The sequence below is a fragment of the Protopterus annectens genome, chromosome 8.part1 (genome assembly GCF_019279795.1).
Source record: "Protopterus annectens isolate FY-2018-M chromosome 8.part1, PAN1.0, whole genome shotgun sequence".
NCBI classification, from domain to species: domain Eukaryota; kingdom Metazoa; phylum Chordata; order Ceratodontiformes; family Protopteridae; genus Protopterus; species Protopterus annectens.
This window is the reverse complement of record NC_056742.1, coordinates 105,430,930-105,447,880: the sequence shown is the minus strand read 5'-3', so window position 1 is coordinate 105,447,880 and position 16,951 is coordinate 105,430,930. Positions and strand designations below refer to the sequence as shown.

General features: G+C 39.2%; 1 long non-coding RNA gene across 1 annotated transcript in view; it reads right to left on the bottom strand.

The window, feature by feature from the left end:
* The window catches only part of LOC122810219, a 354,698-nt gene extending 338,158 nt beyond the window's left edge, over positions 1-16,540 (bottom strand). Inside the window, exon 1 of the long non-coding RNA XR_006366065.1 lies at positions 16,436-16,540. This is a non-coding gene — a long non-coding RNA (uncharacterized LOC122810219). The remainder of the gene's footprint in view (positions 1-16,435) is intronic.
* Between the last annotated feature and the right edge of the window lie 411 nt (positions 16,541-16,951).

Genomic DNA, 16,951 nt, shown 5'->3' with positions numbered 1-16,951 from the left:
TGTACAGGGGAAGGCTGAGAGCTGGGGACTACAGTGGCACGGATCTGCCTGGGCACCTCTGTTCAAGCAGACATTATGACAAGTAGCTATGTGCAGATTCTGCCTATCTACTTGTATCTGTCTGTGTGTATTATTATTTGTGCGCATCACTGTTTGCGCACATTTGTGTGTGTGTGTGTGTGTGTGTGTGTGTGTGTGTGTGTGTGTGTGTGTGTGTGTGTGTGTGTGTGTGTGTGTGTGTGTGTGTGTGTGTGAGTGTGTGTGTTTCTTTCCAGCTACATGAGCTACATACTTGAACAGTCAGGCAGGTGGACACTTCTCTTACCAGTAGAAGTGCATCAAAAAGGCCATTTAACTCCATCAGGAAAGAGAGTGATTCAGAGACACTATAACCTTAATGATGAAAGATCTTATTAGTGATTAATTTGCATTTCTCTGAATAACTCGATGATTACCACAAGTGCTAATAAGTACTTCACTTCAGTAATTATTACTTGTATCTGTCTGTGTGTATTATTCTTTGTGCGCATCACTGTCTGCACACATTTGTGTGTGTGTGTGTGTGTGTGTGTGTGTGTGTGTGTGTGTGTGTGTGTGTGTGTACTAGCAGCCTATACATCATGTTGGCACAGACACCCCGCCATTCATTCCCCCACACATGTGCAGACATTAAAATACACACACACACACACACACACACACACACACACACACACACACACACACACACACACACACACACACACACATCCATGCATCCATTCATCCATCCTCTTACCTCTTGAATACCCCAAGAGTTACAGAATGTCTGTGATTTTACCTCTTATAACAGCCCTGTGCCTCCTCATGGACCATTACAGTCACTAAATAAACCCTGACATAAAGAGTTTCATATTTCTTATTGTCTGGAATACACTTCATGTAAACAAAATTGTATGATTAACTTTTTTACATATCTTAGATTAATACTTAAACATTCTGTGGTTTATAGTGTTTTGCACTAGTATGACACACTTTGCTCATTAGTCTAGTGATGTTTAGATATATGGCAACCTCCCCGCAAGACATGTACATACATTACATGCATGTGAGAGAGCACACACACACACACACACACACACACACACACACACACACACACACACACACACACACACACACACACAAACACACACACAAACATACACACACTCTCACCATAACTCAGATCATACTCATCCATTCACCCACACACACACACACACACACACACACACACACACACACACACACACACAGACACACACACCTACTATATATTCAGTAACACACACCCTTGAGACTACTCATAACTCTGCATATATCCACCCACACAGTGCTCATACTGATGCAGGCACACACCCTCCACATCTACCTTTCTGCTAAACTCCCTGACACTTATTTCTAACACGGTCTTTCCCATTGAAAATAGTGGTTGACAATGAACTTTTGGTCATGTTAATTAATGTAGACTGTAGTGCAGATTTGCATATCTGAATGGCTTCTTGAAATACTGGGCTGTATAAATAATTTACCGCAGGGATTTCAGGGGGAGAATACATGACTCACTATCATATGCTGTTCCCCTGGAATGCCTCATTAGCATTTCAATAAGCCATGGAAGCTCATTACAGTGATTTTGCAGACCATGTAGAATCACTGTTGCTACGTAAACTGTCTATGAATCAGAAAATGCTTCTGCCAGAAGAAAACAGCTGTGTTAGGGCTTACTGCTGGCAGTACCCTTTCTGAATCCCAAGGGGAACATCGTGGCTAATTAGTGTACTAATGTCTAGTTGGCACATCTTCTGGTTTACCTCTATCAACTGCATAGATACCAAGACCAGCACCATGCATTGATATTTTCTGTATTTAGTATGTATTCATCTTGCTGTGGTACAAGTATCCAAGAAAGTTTGAGGGAGTTCATCAATTATTATTCATATATTGTATTTTACATATATCTATATACATATATATATATATAAATATATATATATATATATATATATATATATATATATAGGTCCCTATCATTAGCTCAGATTACCACAGGCTTGAGCCTTAGATGATCGAACCTAAAATATTGAAGTTCCAAAGCTCCAAACAGATGTATCATCAAATTTCAAAGAACTGAATTGACTGTATGTAAGGAATTTGCAGGTTGCACAGCAGAATACATTTGCAACTTCTTGGGAAGTCCTTATAAAAAGTTAATTCAATGTTTTAAAATACCATAATGCAGCTGTTTGGTATTTTGAAACCTTGGTGTTTTTGACTCAGTCATGTAAAGTTCAGTCTTGTGGTAATTTGAGCTAATGATAGGGGATCATATATGATATATACAAACACACACACACACACACACACACACACACACACACATATATACATACATATATATATATATATATATATATATATATATATATATATATATATATATATATATGTGTGTGTATCTATGCACACACATTTATATACACACACAAACACACATGTGCACATGTAAATTTCAAAAAAATGGCATCACATGATAAGTTGAAAAGGATAAAATGCAAAAAAAAAAAATTCAAGATTTTCCAAAATTCTCTTCCTCACTTATTAGCTTTACAGTAAAAATGTACTACCTTGAATTTTAGCAGCCTTTTTAATTTTTCCATGCTTTTACATTTGCATTTATCTTTTTTAGATATATTACCATTTTCCTATTTGTAAAATGATTAGTGAGTACTTAAATAATATAATTAAAATAATATTGTAAATTAAATATTTTGCAACATTTTGTTCAGATGTCTATACTTTAATTATTATAGTGTACATTTTTAGTTATATTAGATACTGTACTTCACTTATAAACAAGCAAAAATCAAAGAATACACACGCAAACACAACCCCCCCCGCACACACACACACACTCTTTAGTAATACCATTAAACTGCTATGCCTTTGTCACTCAGTGGTGCCGTACTGTCTTAAGTTTATACAAGATGAACTGATACTGTTACTCAGATGAAGTTCTTTCATGTTACAGATTATTGTATATTTGTTCAAAATGATCATGAATATGTTTATGTTTAAACTGAACAGGCCTTATCACTATGAACAGTATGGAGAAACAACAAAGAAATAAAAATAAGTAGACAGTTAAAGGGTGTACAATAAATATATATTAGCCATAATCAGTAATCAGGCCTTATTTATTTTATTTTGTTGACAATAGTATTTTTAGTTAACATATGCTCTAGAGAGACGCAAGAAGGTACCCACAATGAGTAGTCTTAATATGGCCTAGAAAAAGGGGAAGTTCTTCTTTTCTGCAGAATAAAAATCCCAGTAGGAGGAAATGCTTGGCTCAAAAGGATTGTAATAAAAGGTTTTAATTCTTCACACTCTTCTGCCACTGGAAGAAGTCTCCCACACTTTTGCAAAGTCTGAGTCAGTAATTAGTGATGGCATTACAGTAAGCAGGATCAGAGTATGATGGGTAAGAGGTAGGACAATAGAAAATATAAAAAAAATCCAAACATGATCAGATTGATCACATGATGGATGTAACTCATGAGCAGGTAACTGATGAAGCTATGCATTGAATGATAGTTTTATATAACCTGTCATGTATCAGGTACAGCTGTCACCAACCTGAATGGGAGCAATCAATTCTGACATACCTGTACACTAGATCTGGTGTGGCAGTGTGAAGAAAGGACATGCTGCCAGCCCAGCTAGCTGGAATTTTGTAAATAATTATATGTCATTGGTGAATATTGAAAGGATTTGTATAATATGCTTGTGTTACAAATGTATTAGAATTGTATGTCATGTTTATATTAAACTGCTTGTACAGATATGTGTGTTGAAAAGGGTATTTGCAAAAGGCTTGTGTTTAAAATGGATCCACAGTTTGGCCTACTGGAGAAGAACAGAAATGTACATGCACTAGTTTAATGATATATATATATATATATATATATATATATATATATATATATATATATATATATATATTTTTTTTTTTTTTTTAATAGTGGAAACTGGGATACAGGAGGTTAACCTCAGTCTAGTAAATTTTAGAAAAATACCTGAAATTAAATTACTTTATGGCTAGGCTATAAAACATGGTATCATACAGTTTTCAACACAGCAACAGACACAATGTCTTACTAAGAAATGTTCTGTATTGTCTTTACGGTGAATTAATAACTTGTCTTTAAAGCATGAAGGAATGCATTTCTTTTATGACTTCCAGCATCTGCCAGGGATTTGAGAAGAAGCCCTTGTCTATGTATTTTTACAGGAAGATGCTAAATGCAACCAGTTGACTCAAAGGTTGTTTTGGGCCTGGGAACTAAAAGTCAGATGACAAGAAATAATGTCATTCTGCAAGCTATCCCAGAAGTAATATTTTAGATATTAATTAGAGACGTCTCTTTGTGAGACAGAGCATTATGTATTCTGTCTTAGACCTGATAATAACTACATGATCAATTCAACACATCTGCCTTGCTTTATTAGAGTACATACATTACTTCTGTTAGATTCAGTCAGGAATATAATATCGCTTAGTTTAGACATGTTTCTTTATTTATTCAAGACTGTCCTGCAATGTTGCTTTAAATATTTCATATGGTTTTGAACTCTGGTGTCACTGTAAATATATTTTTAGTATTGTCTTGTTCTTTTATTATTTACTATTAAATATATTTAAACCTTTCATTGTGGCTGATCTGTGTAGAAATATTTATGTTTTGAGAGTACTTGTATATTTATTTGGTGACACTGTGTGGACCACTCCTAATAGCCTTGCTCTTGGTCAAGCTACCATTTCTGTTAATAATTATATTACACAGTATGATTGGACACCCTTTGTTAAGGGAATTAAAGTAGCTGATAAGAGTTTTGGTGGCAGTGAAAACGATCTTATAGTCTGGTAAAGAGGAGGCATAGCTAGTAAACTTGTGCCAGCCTTTCCCAGGTGTGTGTGTGTGTGTGTGTGTGTGTGTGTGTGTGTGTGTGTGTGTGTGTGTGTGTGTAAAATAAATCTCCAAGAGTGTGTGCATCAGCTACTTGGGCAGGGACACAAAGCACTGGTTGGACAGAGAGTGTTGGAGGACTTGGCTTGGAACTCTGGCTAATGACTCCACTTTATGGATGTGCCAGTGATGAGACTTATTGGGGATCTGGAGAAAAAGGGACAAATCAGCCCTGGAGTGACTGTGGTCTCTGTTCTTAAGGGAAATTGCACTTGATGCAGAGAGCTGCATTTGGAAATAGTGTGCACGTACTTGTCATCCTCCCAGTGTACATCGCTCACTGGTAACAGTGGTGAAGATTGAGACTCCTTGATTACTGGTCTAGTAGTGGGGAATCACATATTGGTGGCAGTGGTGGGATCACCACATCACATACTGGGATTCAGTGGTGTGGATATTGAACTCCTGTAGCCTGTAAAGAGTAGTCACTAAAGAAGGTGTTTTTACTCTCAAGCAGCACACATAGTGAACATTCAGAGTTTCATATCAAAATAGCTTTTTTTTATTTTTTGTTAGCTTATTTAGTAAGGGAGAACAGGAAAGCATGTCAGCAAAGGATTATGGCAAGCTGACAAGGAACCAGTTGGCTGAGATGTACCAAGCCAAATGACTTGTGCATGCCAACCTGACTAAAGCAGAAATGATTGCAGCCTTAGTCACAGCTGCATCACAAGCCAGCAACCAGGAGGACAACTAGACTGTCCTTGGGGATGTACAACTCTCAGGAAATGGACAATTCAACTTTGCCTTAGAGGGCATAAAAATCCATCTGGAGTTAAAGAAACTTGAATTGTAGGCCAACAGTTGGAACTAGAATCAGCAGAGAGACTGTGGGGCTGAAGAAAAGGAGTAACAGATGGCATTAGAAACAGCAGAGAGACTGAGATGTCTGGAAGCTAAAGAAAATGAGAGACTGAGATGTTTGGAGGCTGAAGATAATGAGATAAACATTCAAAGGAGATGCCGACTTTTTGCCAGCATCATGGAGGTAATGGGGAAGGGAGTAACCATACCCCAGAAGCAATAAAGAACAGTAAATTTCTTCCACAATTTACAGAGGGTGATAGTTTTGATAGTTTTATTTATATGTTTGAAAAGGTATGTAAACAGTATAATGTTGACCAAGGGCTCTGGGTATGGTTTCCTGACCCCCTTACTCCATAGGAAAAGCTGTAGCTGCTGTTTTTAAATTGTCTGATAATGATTGCTTAAAGTATAATACAGTTAAAAATTGTTTATTAGAGTATTTTAAGTTAACACTTAAAGCTTATAGAAAAAAGTTTTGTGAGCATAGACGCAAGGCAGATGAAAGTGTGTGTGAATATATTGTTGAGTTAAACACTTATTTTCATACATGGGTGAGTGGGTGTCAGGTCACAACTTTTGAAGGGCTTGTAGGCCTTTTGTTAAGGGAACAAGCCCTTAGCACGTTTCCTGAGGACATGACAATCTGGTTGGCAGATAGAGTATGCAATACCGCAGATGAGCTGCTGAAAAAGAGACCTATACCTAGCAAGCAGGGCATCACTGCATAGGAAAGGGATACCCAGTGCTACACATGGGTCTAAGGGAACCCATGGTGGGCAGTCTAAACTGCCCCAGTGGAGTCCAACAGTAACAGGGGAAGCCACTAGTTCAGGTACATGGCCAGGATCAAGGGTTAAATGTTTCAAATTTAACCAGTGGGGCCATGTAGCATATAGATGTCCATGGAGGCAAGGTGGGGAACAAAAGGTTGAGGAGCCAGCAATTGGGAATGGCAAAATGCTAGCAGTAAGTTGTCTGGAGACAACAAGGGTACCAAACTACCACAAGAGGTTATATCCTATCTTAGTAGATGGGAAACAGACCACTGCTAAGAGAGGCACAGTCTTTGACCTAACCATTGTGAAGCCTGCAATGGTTAAAGAGGAGCACTACTTACTTGGGCAGTCTACTCCATTCAGAGCTTTTGGAGGGACCCCATTCCAAATACCTTTGGCTAGAGTTCACCTTGACTGGGAGTGTGGAAAAGGAAGCAAGCAAGTAGGTGTGTTTGAGGATATCCCTGCAGATGTCCTGATAGGGAATTACTTTGATAATGCCATAACTTATGTGCATGCAGTTTCATGCAGTCAGGCTTGGAGACAAGCATGTGGGTCTGGTAGCCTGGGGGGAATCCAGACAGATGGCACACTTCAAGCCAGGACTGGTGAGGTGGCTAACTCAGGGATGGAGCTACCCTGTTGCAGTGAGACTGAAGGTGAACCACAGCTGCTGGTGGGTACTGATGTTCCCTTGGACAGAGGGACTGCAAGGGAAGAGGGGAGTAGTACCACCCAGGCTGACAGTGAGGAATGGCTGTTCAAGGATACCAGACTGGCTCAGCACTCAGACCGTACATTATAATGCTTGAGGGATGTAGCCAGGGAGGCACCTGATTCTCAAGGAAAAGGGGAATCTGTATACTGGTACAAAGGGTTACTGTATAGAGAGTGGAACACTGAGGGAGGGCTAGAGGGTGAAGTACCATCTGGCACTTCTACCCATAGCCCATGGCATTCCCTTTGCAGGTCATATGGGCATAAAGCATACTAAGAGACATATTATGCAGAACTTTTATTGGACTGGGATTTCCAAAGATCTAACAGGGTACTGCAGGACCTATGAGCAGTGCCAAAAAGTAGGCAAGGCAAGAGACATGGTCAAAGCTCCTTTGATCCCTTTGCCTGTGATTCAGGAGCCATTTCAGAGGGTAACTGTGGATATTATGGGTCCTTTGAGTACCTCAAGTTCCACAGGGAAGAGTATAGCCTACTGGTAGTAGATTATGCTACTACATAACCTGAGGTGGCGGCTCTGTCATTCATCAAGGCAGAAAAGGTGGCAAATTCTTTGTTAGAGATTTTCAGCAGGGTATGTTTCCTAAAAGAAATACTGACTGAGAGATGTGCCAATTTCCCATCATACCTGCTAGCTTGTCTATAGGACTGCTGTGAGGTGAATCACCTAATGACCACTCCCTACCATCCCCAGACTAATGGTCTGGTGCAGAGGTTAATCTCTGCACTAATGAGCATGCTACAGGCATTTGCAGACAAGTTCAAGAGGGAACAAGACAAATATTTGATTCCATCTATTGTTTGCTTACAGAGAGGTGCCCCAGGAATCCACAGGTTTTTCAACCTTTGAGTTGCTGTATGGGCATAGGGTGAAGGGACCTCTAGATTTGATTAATGAAGAGTGGGAGGGTGAGTGTGAATCACACAAGGAGTCTGTTGTGGCATATGTCCTAAACCTCAGGACAAGGCTCAGGGAAATCATGGGCCTGGACCAGGAGAACCTGGCAGAAGACCAACAGCAGAAAAAGGCCTGGTATGGCAGGAATGCTTGCGGTAGAGGGTATGTAAGCTATGGCTCTCATTCCTGTCAGACACAACAAGCTGCAGGCAGCTAGGGAGGGACCCTTCAAAGTGGTAAGGAAGGTCAGTTCTGTTAACTACATGGTAGAACTGCTAGGCAGGAGAACAAACTCTACCATGTTAACACCATGAAACCTTACCATGATAGGGAGGCCCTTGTGCTAAGTATTTGCAGTAGAAGGCAGGAGAAGTCTGAGGGGGATCTATGGCTACATGGAGCCAGCCAGCAAAATCCCAAGTTCCTATGGTAGAGCCAAGGGTTGCGGGCATATGATATGACAGTGCAACACTGTAATGGGGTCAGCAATGCAAAGGCAGCTGGAATCTCAAGACAAGGAATGGGGTAATGTATTCCCAGATAGGGTCAACCCGCTCAAGCAACATTTCTCAAGGGGTCACTTGAAAAATAGCTTGAGTTTTTGAGGGGGAAGAAGTGTGATGAAAGGAGATACTGCCAGCCCAGCTAGCTGAAATTTTGTAAATAAACATATGTTATTGGTGAATATCAAAATATGTGTAAAATGCTTGGTTTACAAATGTATTAGAACCATATGTCATGTGTATATCAAACTGCTTGTACAGACATATGTGTTGAAAAGGGTATTTGCAAAAGGTTTGTGTTTAAAATGGCTCCACTGTGTACCCTACTAGAAAAGAACATAAATGTACATGCATTACTGTAACTGTTTAAATGTAAATATTTTAACAGTGGAAACTGGGATACAGGAGGTGAACATCAGTCTAGTAAATTTTAGAAAAATGCCTGAAATTAAATTACTTTATGGCTTGGCCATAAAAGATGGCATCTTACAATTTTTAGTACAGCAACAGACACAATGTCTGTGCTAGGAAACTTTCTGTATTGTCTTTACGGTGAATTAGTTACTTGTCTTGAAAGCATGAAGGAATCAGTTGTTTTATGACTTCCAGGAACTGCCAGAGATCTGAGGAGAAGCCCTTGTCTGTGTATTTTTACAGGTAGATGGCAAATGCTACCAGCTATCATCAGTGGTTGGTTTGGGCCTGAGAACTACAGCCTACTTCACTAACCCACTACACCACACAGATGATGTAACTCTGCAAGCTATCCCAGAAGTAATATTTTAGATATTAATTTGAGAAGTCTTAGTGAGACAGAGCATTCTGTATTCTGTGTTGGACCTGACAACAACTACAAGATCCATTCACCACATCTGCCTTGCTATATTAGTAAGTTAATAGAGTATATTACTTTTCTTAGATTCAGTCCGGAATATAGTAAAGCATAGTTTAGATACTTTTCTTTATTTATTAGAGACTGTACTGCAATATTGCTTTAAATATTTCCTGTGGTTTTGAACTCTGATGCCACTGTAAATATATATTGTGTATTGTCTTCTTTTATTATTAATTATTACATACATTTAAACCTTTAATTGTGGCTGATCTGTGTAGAGATGTTTAAGTTTTGAGAGTATTTATTTGGTGACACTGTGTGGGCCACTCCTAATAGCCTTGCTCTTGGTCAAACTATCATTTGTATTAATATTAATATTACACAGTGAGATTGGACACCCTTTGTTAAGGTTCTTAGAGTAGCTGGTAAGGGTTCTGGTGGCATTGGAAACTACCTTATAGTCTGGGCAAGTGGGGGAATAGCTAGTAACCCTGTGCCAGTCTTTCCAAGGTGTGTTTGTGTGTGTGTGTGTGTGTGTGTGTGTGTGTGTGTGTGTGTGTGTGTGTGTGTGTGTGTGTGTGTAAAATAAATCTCCAAGAGTGTGTGTGTCAGCTACTTGGGCAGGGCCATGAAGCACTGGTTGGACAGAGGGAGTGTTGGAGTTCTGTGCTTGGAACCCTGGCTAAGGACTTCACTCTATAGCTGTGTGAGTGGGGAGTCGTATTGTGGATCTGGATAAAGAGGGAGAAACCATCCATGGACTGATGTGGTCTCTGTGTGCTATTAAGGGAAACCGCACTTGATGCAGAGAGTTTCACTGGGAAATACTGTGTGTGTGTGTGTACTTTTCATATTTCAGTGTATATCCCCCACTGTTGCCAGTGTTGAGGATTGAGGCTCCTTGATTACTGGTCCAGTGGTGGGCTGTCACAGGCAGGATAATAAAATCTATCAAGATGAGATACCAAATGATAACAAGTCCAAATTGAACTAGTCCAGTGTGGTTAATCACATTAAAAGTGAAGCAAAAGTTAATGCAGTACATGTAGGTGCAGCGTCTTTCCCCAGCTGATTATTTATTTTAAAATAAGTTGCGTTTAGGACTTTGCAATTTCAAGTTAAAGACTGTGTCATCTATTGTAGCGGAGAATTCCTGACAATGATTTTGGTGTCATAAAAATATAACTCTGTACAGTATTGATAGTCTGATTCCTTTGGAAAAAACAGTAGTAAAACCTGTGCCAGGTATGTTTAAAACCAGTGTCAGTCATATTAAACAATAAAGGTGTAAAGATCAATTTAAAGTCACAGTATCATTTTAAGTGTGATGCAGCATATCCATTAATCAAGGATTGCTCAGATGTAAATATTTAAATTTTTTTTGTCCTTGTGGACATGCTGACCAAAGAGAATAACATTCATATTAAGATCTTGCACATGACAGAAGGTTTATGAAAAAACAAACAAAAAAGAATACAAGAAGGCAGATATTGAAAAAAATATTTGCATGGGAAGAGGGTGAATGGGAGCACAACTTTAGAATTTGTCATAGTGAAAAATGGAGGAAGAGAAAGTCTACTAAACAAAATAATGCAGAAGTCGAAGTAATAGAGAAGAAAGATATAGCTAATGCAGACTAAATATTTGCCTTGAATACAAGGTCATAGAATCATAGGATCATAGGAAGTTACTAGGCTAATGGCCCTGGGACCATTACAAGCCTAGCCAAGTTCTACCCTTATTTCCACAATCAGCATCTATTGCACCTGCCCAAGAGGGATACAGGTAGAACCCCTGGGGTGATTTTATGGTTATCTATCCAATCACTCCAATTGCATTTGAAGAGGACCAATGAAGTACTCTGTTTAACATGAAGTGGGAGTCTGTTCCAAAGGTGTGGTAACCTCTGGGGGACACATCTGTCCCTTCAGTAGATGCTATTAATGTCACATACCAGGTTAAGGTCTTTAGAGTGAGTAACCCATCATCTGACTTGTAGATATGCAGCATTTCCAATAAAGTAGGGCCAGAGATGGCCTTATATTCAAGGCAAAGATTGTCTCTGAGTAGTCTGTATGAAATAGAATAAAGTGACAGTGACTTCAGATGATCCACATAAGACAGATGCTAAAGACTTTGAATTTTCCTAGTGAGGAACCTTTGTGACCTCTCCAATTGCTGCAGGTGCTTGGAAAGGTACATACCAAAAGTGGCATTGTACTCAATTATTGGCCTGATGAGGGAAGAGTACAGGGATGATATAACTTTTTTTTTCTGGAGGCAATGCCCTTACTTATGAGATGAGCTATAGAGAATAGCCTTTTTACCACTGTGGAGACATGGTGATCAAAGGTAAGGTTGCTGTCAACCTGTGTGCCCAGGTCTCTCACCACTGAGTGCGTACCTAGGGTGTTGCTATTGATATGGTAGCTAGCAGGAATACTGCTCTTACTGAAAGGGATGATAATACATTTGTTTGCATTGAGTTTAAGGCCATGACTTTGGCACCAACCATTTGTTTGTGTAAGACCCTTTTGTAGGATGTTGACATTATTTGGAGATTTTATCACTGCTCCCAATTTGCAGTCATCAGCAAACTGTGTCAGCCACAGACCTTTAGTTTTTGCTTGTACTTTGGAGAAATACATTCCAAATAGTAGAGGTCCCAGGACTGATCCCTGTGGAACACCACTGTTTACAAGTCTGCTGTTTGGGGTGGATTCCCCTATTTTGATTATATGTGTTCTATCAATGAGCCAGCTAGTGACACATCTAATGATATAAGGGTTGCTACCTATCTGGGTGAGTTTCTGAATGATGCCTGAGTGGGGGATAGTGTCAAAGCCTTGGCTACATCTTCGTAGGCTGCATGCACAGATTTCTGCTCATCCTGGGGGGGGTTGGTGACTGTTTTGAAGAAGTCCACTAGGTTTAACAGGCATGATCTCCCTTTGATAATTCCAAACTGAGTAGAGTGAAGTGTTTGGAGATTACTTATATCTTTGTTGATAAGGTCCATGATGATTCACTCCATGGCCTTGCAGATAAGTCTAGTCAGGTTAATAGGTCTATGGTTTCCATGGTCAATGGAAGCACCACCTTTGTGCAAGGGAATAACAGTGGCTGTTTTCCTTTCAGATGAGATGAAGCTGGTGCTCAGACTATGATTGAAGAGAGTACCCAATGGTGTTGCTAATTCTTGTTGGAACGCATGTAGGATGCAGCCTAGGATGTTATCAGGTTCCATACATGCTAGGTTATTGGCCTTTGAGAGGACGTTTATGACCTGCTCTTTAGAGATACAAGGTAGGGGACAGGTGGTAGAGATGCCATAGGGTGGCAGGAACAGGGGAGTGAAGTTTTCACAGAACCTGTCGGCTAACAGGTTAGCTATATCCACAGACTCAGTATATATGGTATCATTAACTAGCAGTTCAGCACAAATCTGGGCCCATTCTTTTAGGTTACAGATGTAACTAAAGAATGCCTTATGGTTGTTCTTAGTTGAGGAAGCTAATTTGGATTCATAGTTTGCTTTGGAGGACTTCAGAAGAAATCTTATTTGCTTGTTTAAGCTGAGGTGAGAGTCTTTTCAGTTTAGGGCTTGCTCCCTTTTACTCTTAGACAGTAATTTCTTCCTCTTATTGTAAAGCCTGTTATCCACCAGGCAGGTTTGCTCTTTTTTGAGGAGCTTGTTTTGGTCCTATCAGGTACAGCCAAGTCAATGCAATTATACAGGTGTTTGTATAAAACATTGATGTAGAACTCATCATAGTTGCCAGTTCCATCTGAGGGGGGAGGTGCAGTGAAGCTATTTATAATATCCTGTAAGAGGTTATAATCTGCTTTGGAGAAGTTTTTTTAGTTTAGTTGCTGCTGGAGGGAGGGGGGTTCAGGTGTAATAGTTACTTTGAATGAGAGTGATTTGTGGTCAGATATTGGTCTTCCATATTGGTAAGCACCAGATCCAGGATGCTGGCATCCCTTGTGGGGGTGTCAACTAGCTGCTCCAGGGCATTGGAGTTAACAAAGTTGAGGAACCTTTGAGCAAGTGAGTTTGAGAGCAAGTAATTTACCCAGTCAATGGATTTGCAGTTAAAGTTTCCCAAAAGCATGGTGTTCAGATGTATCTTGATAGACTCAAGTAGATCCAAATGGGCAGAGTGGGTGTCCTGATTCATGGAGGGAGTCCTGTAGCTGGCAATGACTTGAATAGATGTCCTACAAACAGTTAATTGCACCTGAAGTATCTCCAGGGAATCATACTGTTTAACCAATCTGAAGGTGTATTTATCCTTAATGAATATTGATACACTGCTTTTACGCTTTCAGTTTGTGGGCTGAACTTGTGGAAGAACATATAACACAGTGTGGCTAAGGTGCTCTTCACAGCCTTGAACCAGGTCTCCATGACTGCACAAATGTCTACATCTTCCAAGGTAAGGACTATTTACATTGAGTGCAGTTTCATGTTAAGACTCCTAGTGTTTAGCACCATAACCGTGAAGTTGCTTTTAAATGGAGTTTTTGCATTGGGAATTTTGTCCTTGAGACACTGCCTAAAAAGGACACTACTGGGATTTTAAGAACCTTAACCAGTAACCAAAATCCCAGGGGTGACAGATGAAAAAACATCTCTGGCAGAGCACTGATGTCTGTCGATCATGTCATCTCTGGCTGACAGATACTGGATCCCCTTTGAATGACACCAGAAACTACGTCAATTATTGAAGTCAATCATTTTCTGTTTGTATTGAGGCATCTTCCTAGATGGAGGTAAAATGCTGCCTAAGGCTAGGGACATACCTGTTTGAGACACATGGTCCAAAAGCTCAGTCATGACTCTCTTCATATAATTCAGAGAGGTACATCTCAAGTCGTTCACACCAACATGGACTATGACGGAGTCATAACAGTACCTGTTGTTGAGAAACTTGAGTGCATGTGTGATATGGCAGATACTGGCACCTGACAGACAGCTGACCATGATCATTTCCTTATCTAGCCTGGTGAGAGGGACATCTGTGTGCCTCACAATGCATTATGTGTATTGTGTTCTGCAGAGGAAGTATTATGTGTAGCATGCTTGCATTTGTGTTTGGGAGGTCTCTGGTGTTTATGTAGGTTTCTGGTGAGGATCTCTGCATATGTAGGTATGTGTGATGTGGGTTTGGGTGGAGTAGAAGGTGAGGTCTGCATGTTGACAACAGGCTTATTGTCATACGTACTGACTGGTGTGTGAGACAGCATGGATTCAAGGTTCTTAATATATTTACATCTCTCACATGTTGGGTTTATGTGGACTAGGAGTAGACCGTTGTTTGTGAACATGAGACAATTGCTACATTGCCTCAGGATGCCCACATCAACCAAGCTGGCTGGAGAAACTGTGGGAAATTGTCTGCCAGTAGTGTTAGGTAACTTTATATGGTCAGGAAAAGAAGTCACACTTAGGAATGGCTAGGGGGTGAGACGTGTGTTGGTTCCTCTGAGGCTAGGCTTAGTGTTCCACCTGACAGTAAAGGAGGGCCATGAAAAACATCTAAATGACCACAATGAATGTGATAAGGGAAAATTTAACAAGTAAAATGTTTGTGTCTATATCCACCAAAGGTAATCATCATTACGCGACAGTGTATGATGGTGCACTACACACAAACAAATGCAAATGCAGGCTTAAATAAAACAAGAAATAATCCTTTTAACTCAAACTAGCCAATAAGGACACTCTGTCTGAGGTCTAGTCCAATCACCCTCAATTAGATAGGCCCAGATGTACTCTCCTCCAACAAGGGTACAGAAGGGCCTTCACTAACAAAGGTGCCTTGAATTTGATGCTCAGAAGTTATAAAACAGACCTAAAAACAGCAAACCTGGAACTGGGCCATGCTACAGCTGAACTAGTAAAGTATACAGTAAAATGTGGCAAATAAAAATAGTTCAGACAATTCAAACAGACAGTAGAATGCAAATACAAATTAAAACACAAAAAAGGTCAGAGAAAAGCTGAAATGTAATTACTTTAGTAAATTGTAATCTCAAATGAAGAATTTCTGAGCCAAGGGCCAGTATGACAGTTAAACTGATCAGCACACATGAATATAAAAAAAAGATCTTAGAAAGATAAAAGTTAGCACAACCTAAGTAAAGATATACAGGTCATCACGTATAAGGTGTCAGGAATACAGATAAATGTCTTATGATGTTAAATAACCTCACTCAAGGGACTTTTGTTATTCATATTTACTGACTCATATCCATTCAGAGCAGAAAACTGGCTTTGAATGCATTTTTCACTGGCATTACATTCTGAAGATTAATATCCCCAAGAAATAAGAAGCACCCAAGCACAGGGCATTATTTTTTCTTCAGTTAAGCAAAGAATTTGGATTATTTGGATTATATGGATTGTATCAGAACCCATTAAACAGCTAATTACGCAACCCATAATGTTATGCTTGAGTTAAATAAATGCTTGCGTTTATATCTCCCTTGCCTATCTTTTCTCTTATAAATTAACTTTCTCTCTGTGAAGGGTTTCTTCCCATTTTACCCAGGATATATATTCCTCAGAAAATTTCTAGATAAAAAAATATGCTTGAATACAAGTGCGTTTAACTCAAATTGCTGCAGAAAAAAGCACAGGCGAAGGGGTGAATTGTGTTCTCTCTCTCTCTCTCTCTCTCTCTCTATCTCTCTCTCTCAACTACCATCTGGGTAAAGCACACATATAAATCATATAATTATTGTAAGTTGTACATTCTGAACCCACAGAATACTTTAAGATTTGTGCCTATATGTGCACAATAAGTGAATTATGAACTTACCAATATCTCAGAGAAAGGCAATTCATTACACCTGTTTCTAATAGCCATGTTCAAATTAGCATAAGATTTGTAAAGCTGATAATGTTTTAAATGTAAAAGGCCAAAGGAAATTAACTTGGTATTGGACTATGAGTTTGCAAAGAGCCAAAGAGGCAAACAGGAACTGTGAAATATCCTGAAAACATGAGCAGTGTTTGTGAAGCAAGAGGGATGTTTTTTTTTTTTTTTCAAATAAATAGCAAAGTAAATTTGAGAATGATAAAACAAAAATCCAAGACTAAGCAATATAAGATGTGAGATAGTGAAAATAATATACATATGTGTGTGTGTGTGTGTGTGTGTATATATATATATATATATATATATATATATATATATATATATATATATATATACACACACACACAAACACAACCACACACACACACACATATATATATATATATATATATATATATATATATGTAAAATGGTGGATTCAGATAATTACTATGAATCTTTGAATTCAAGAAGTAA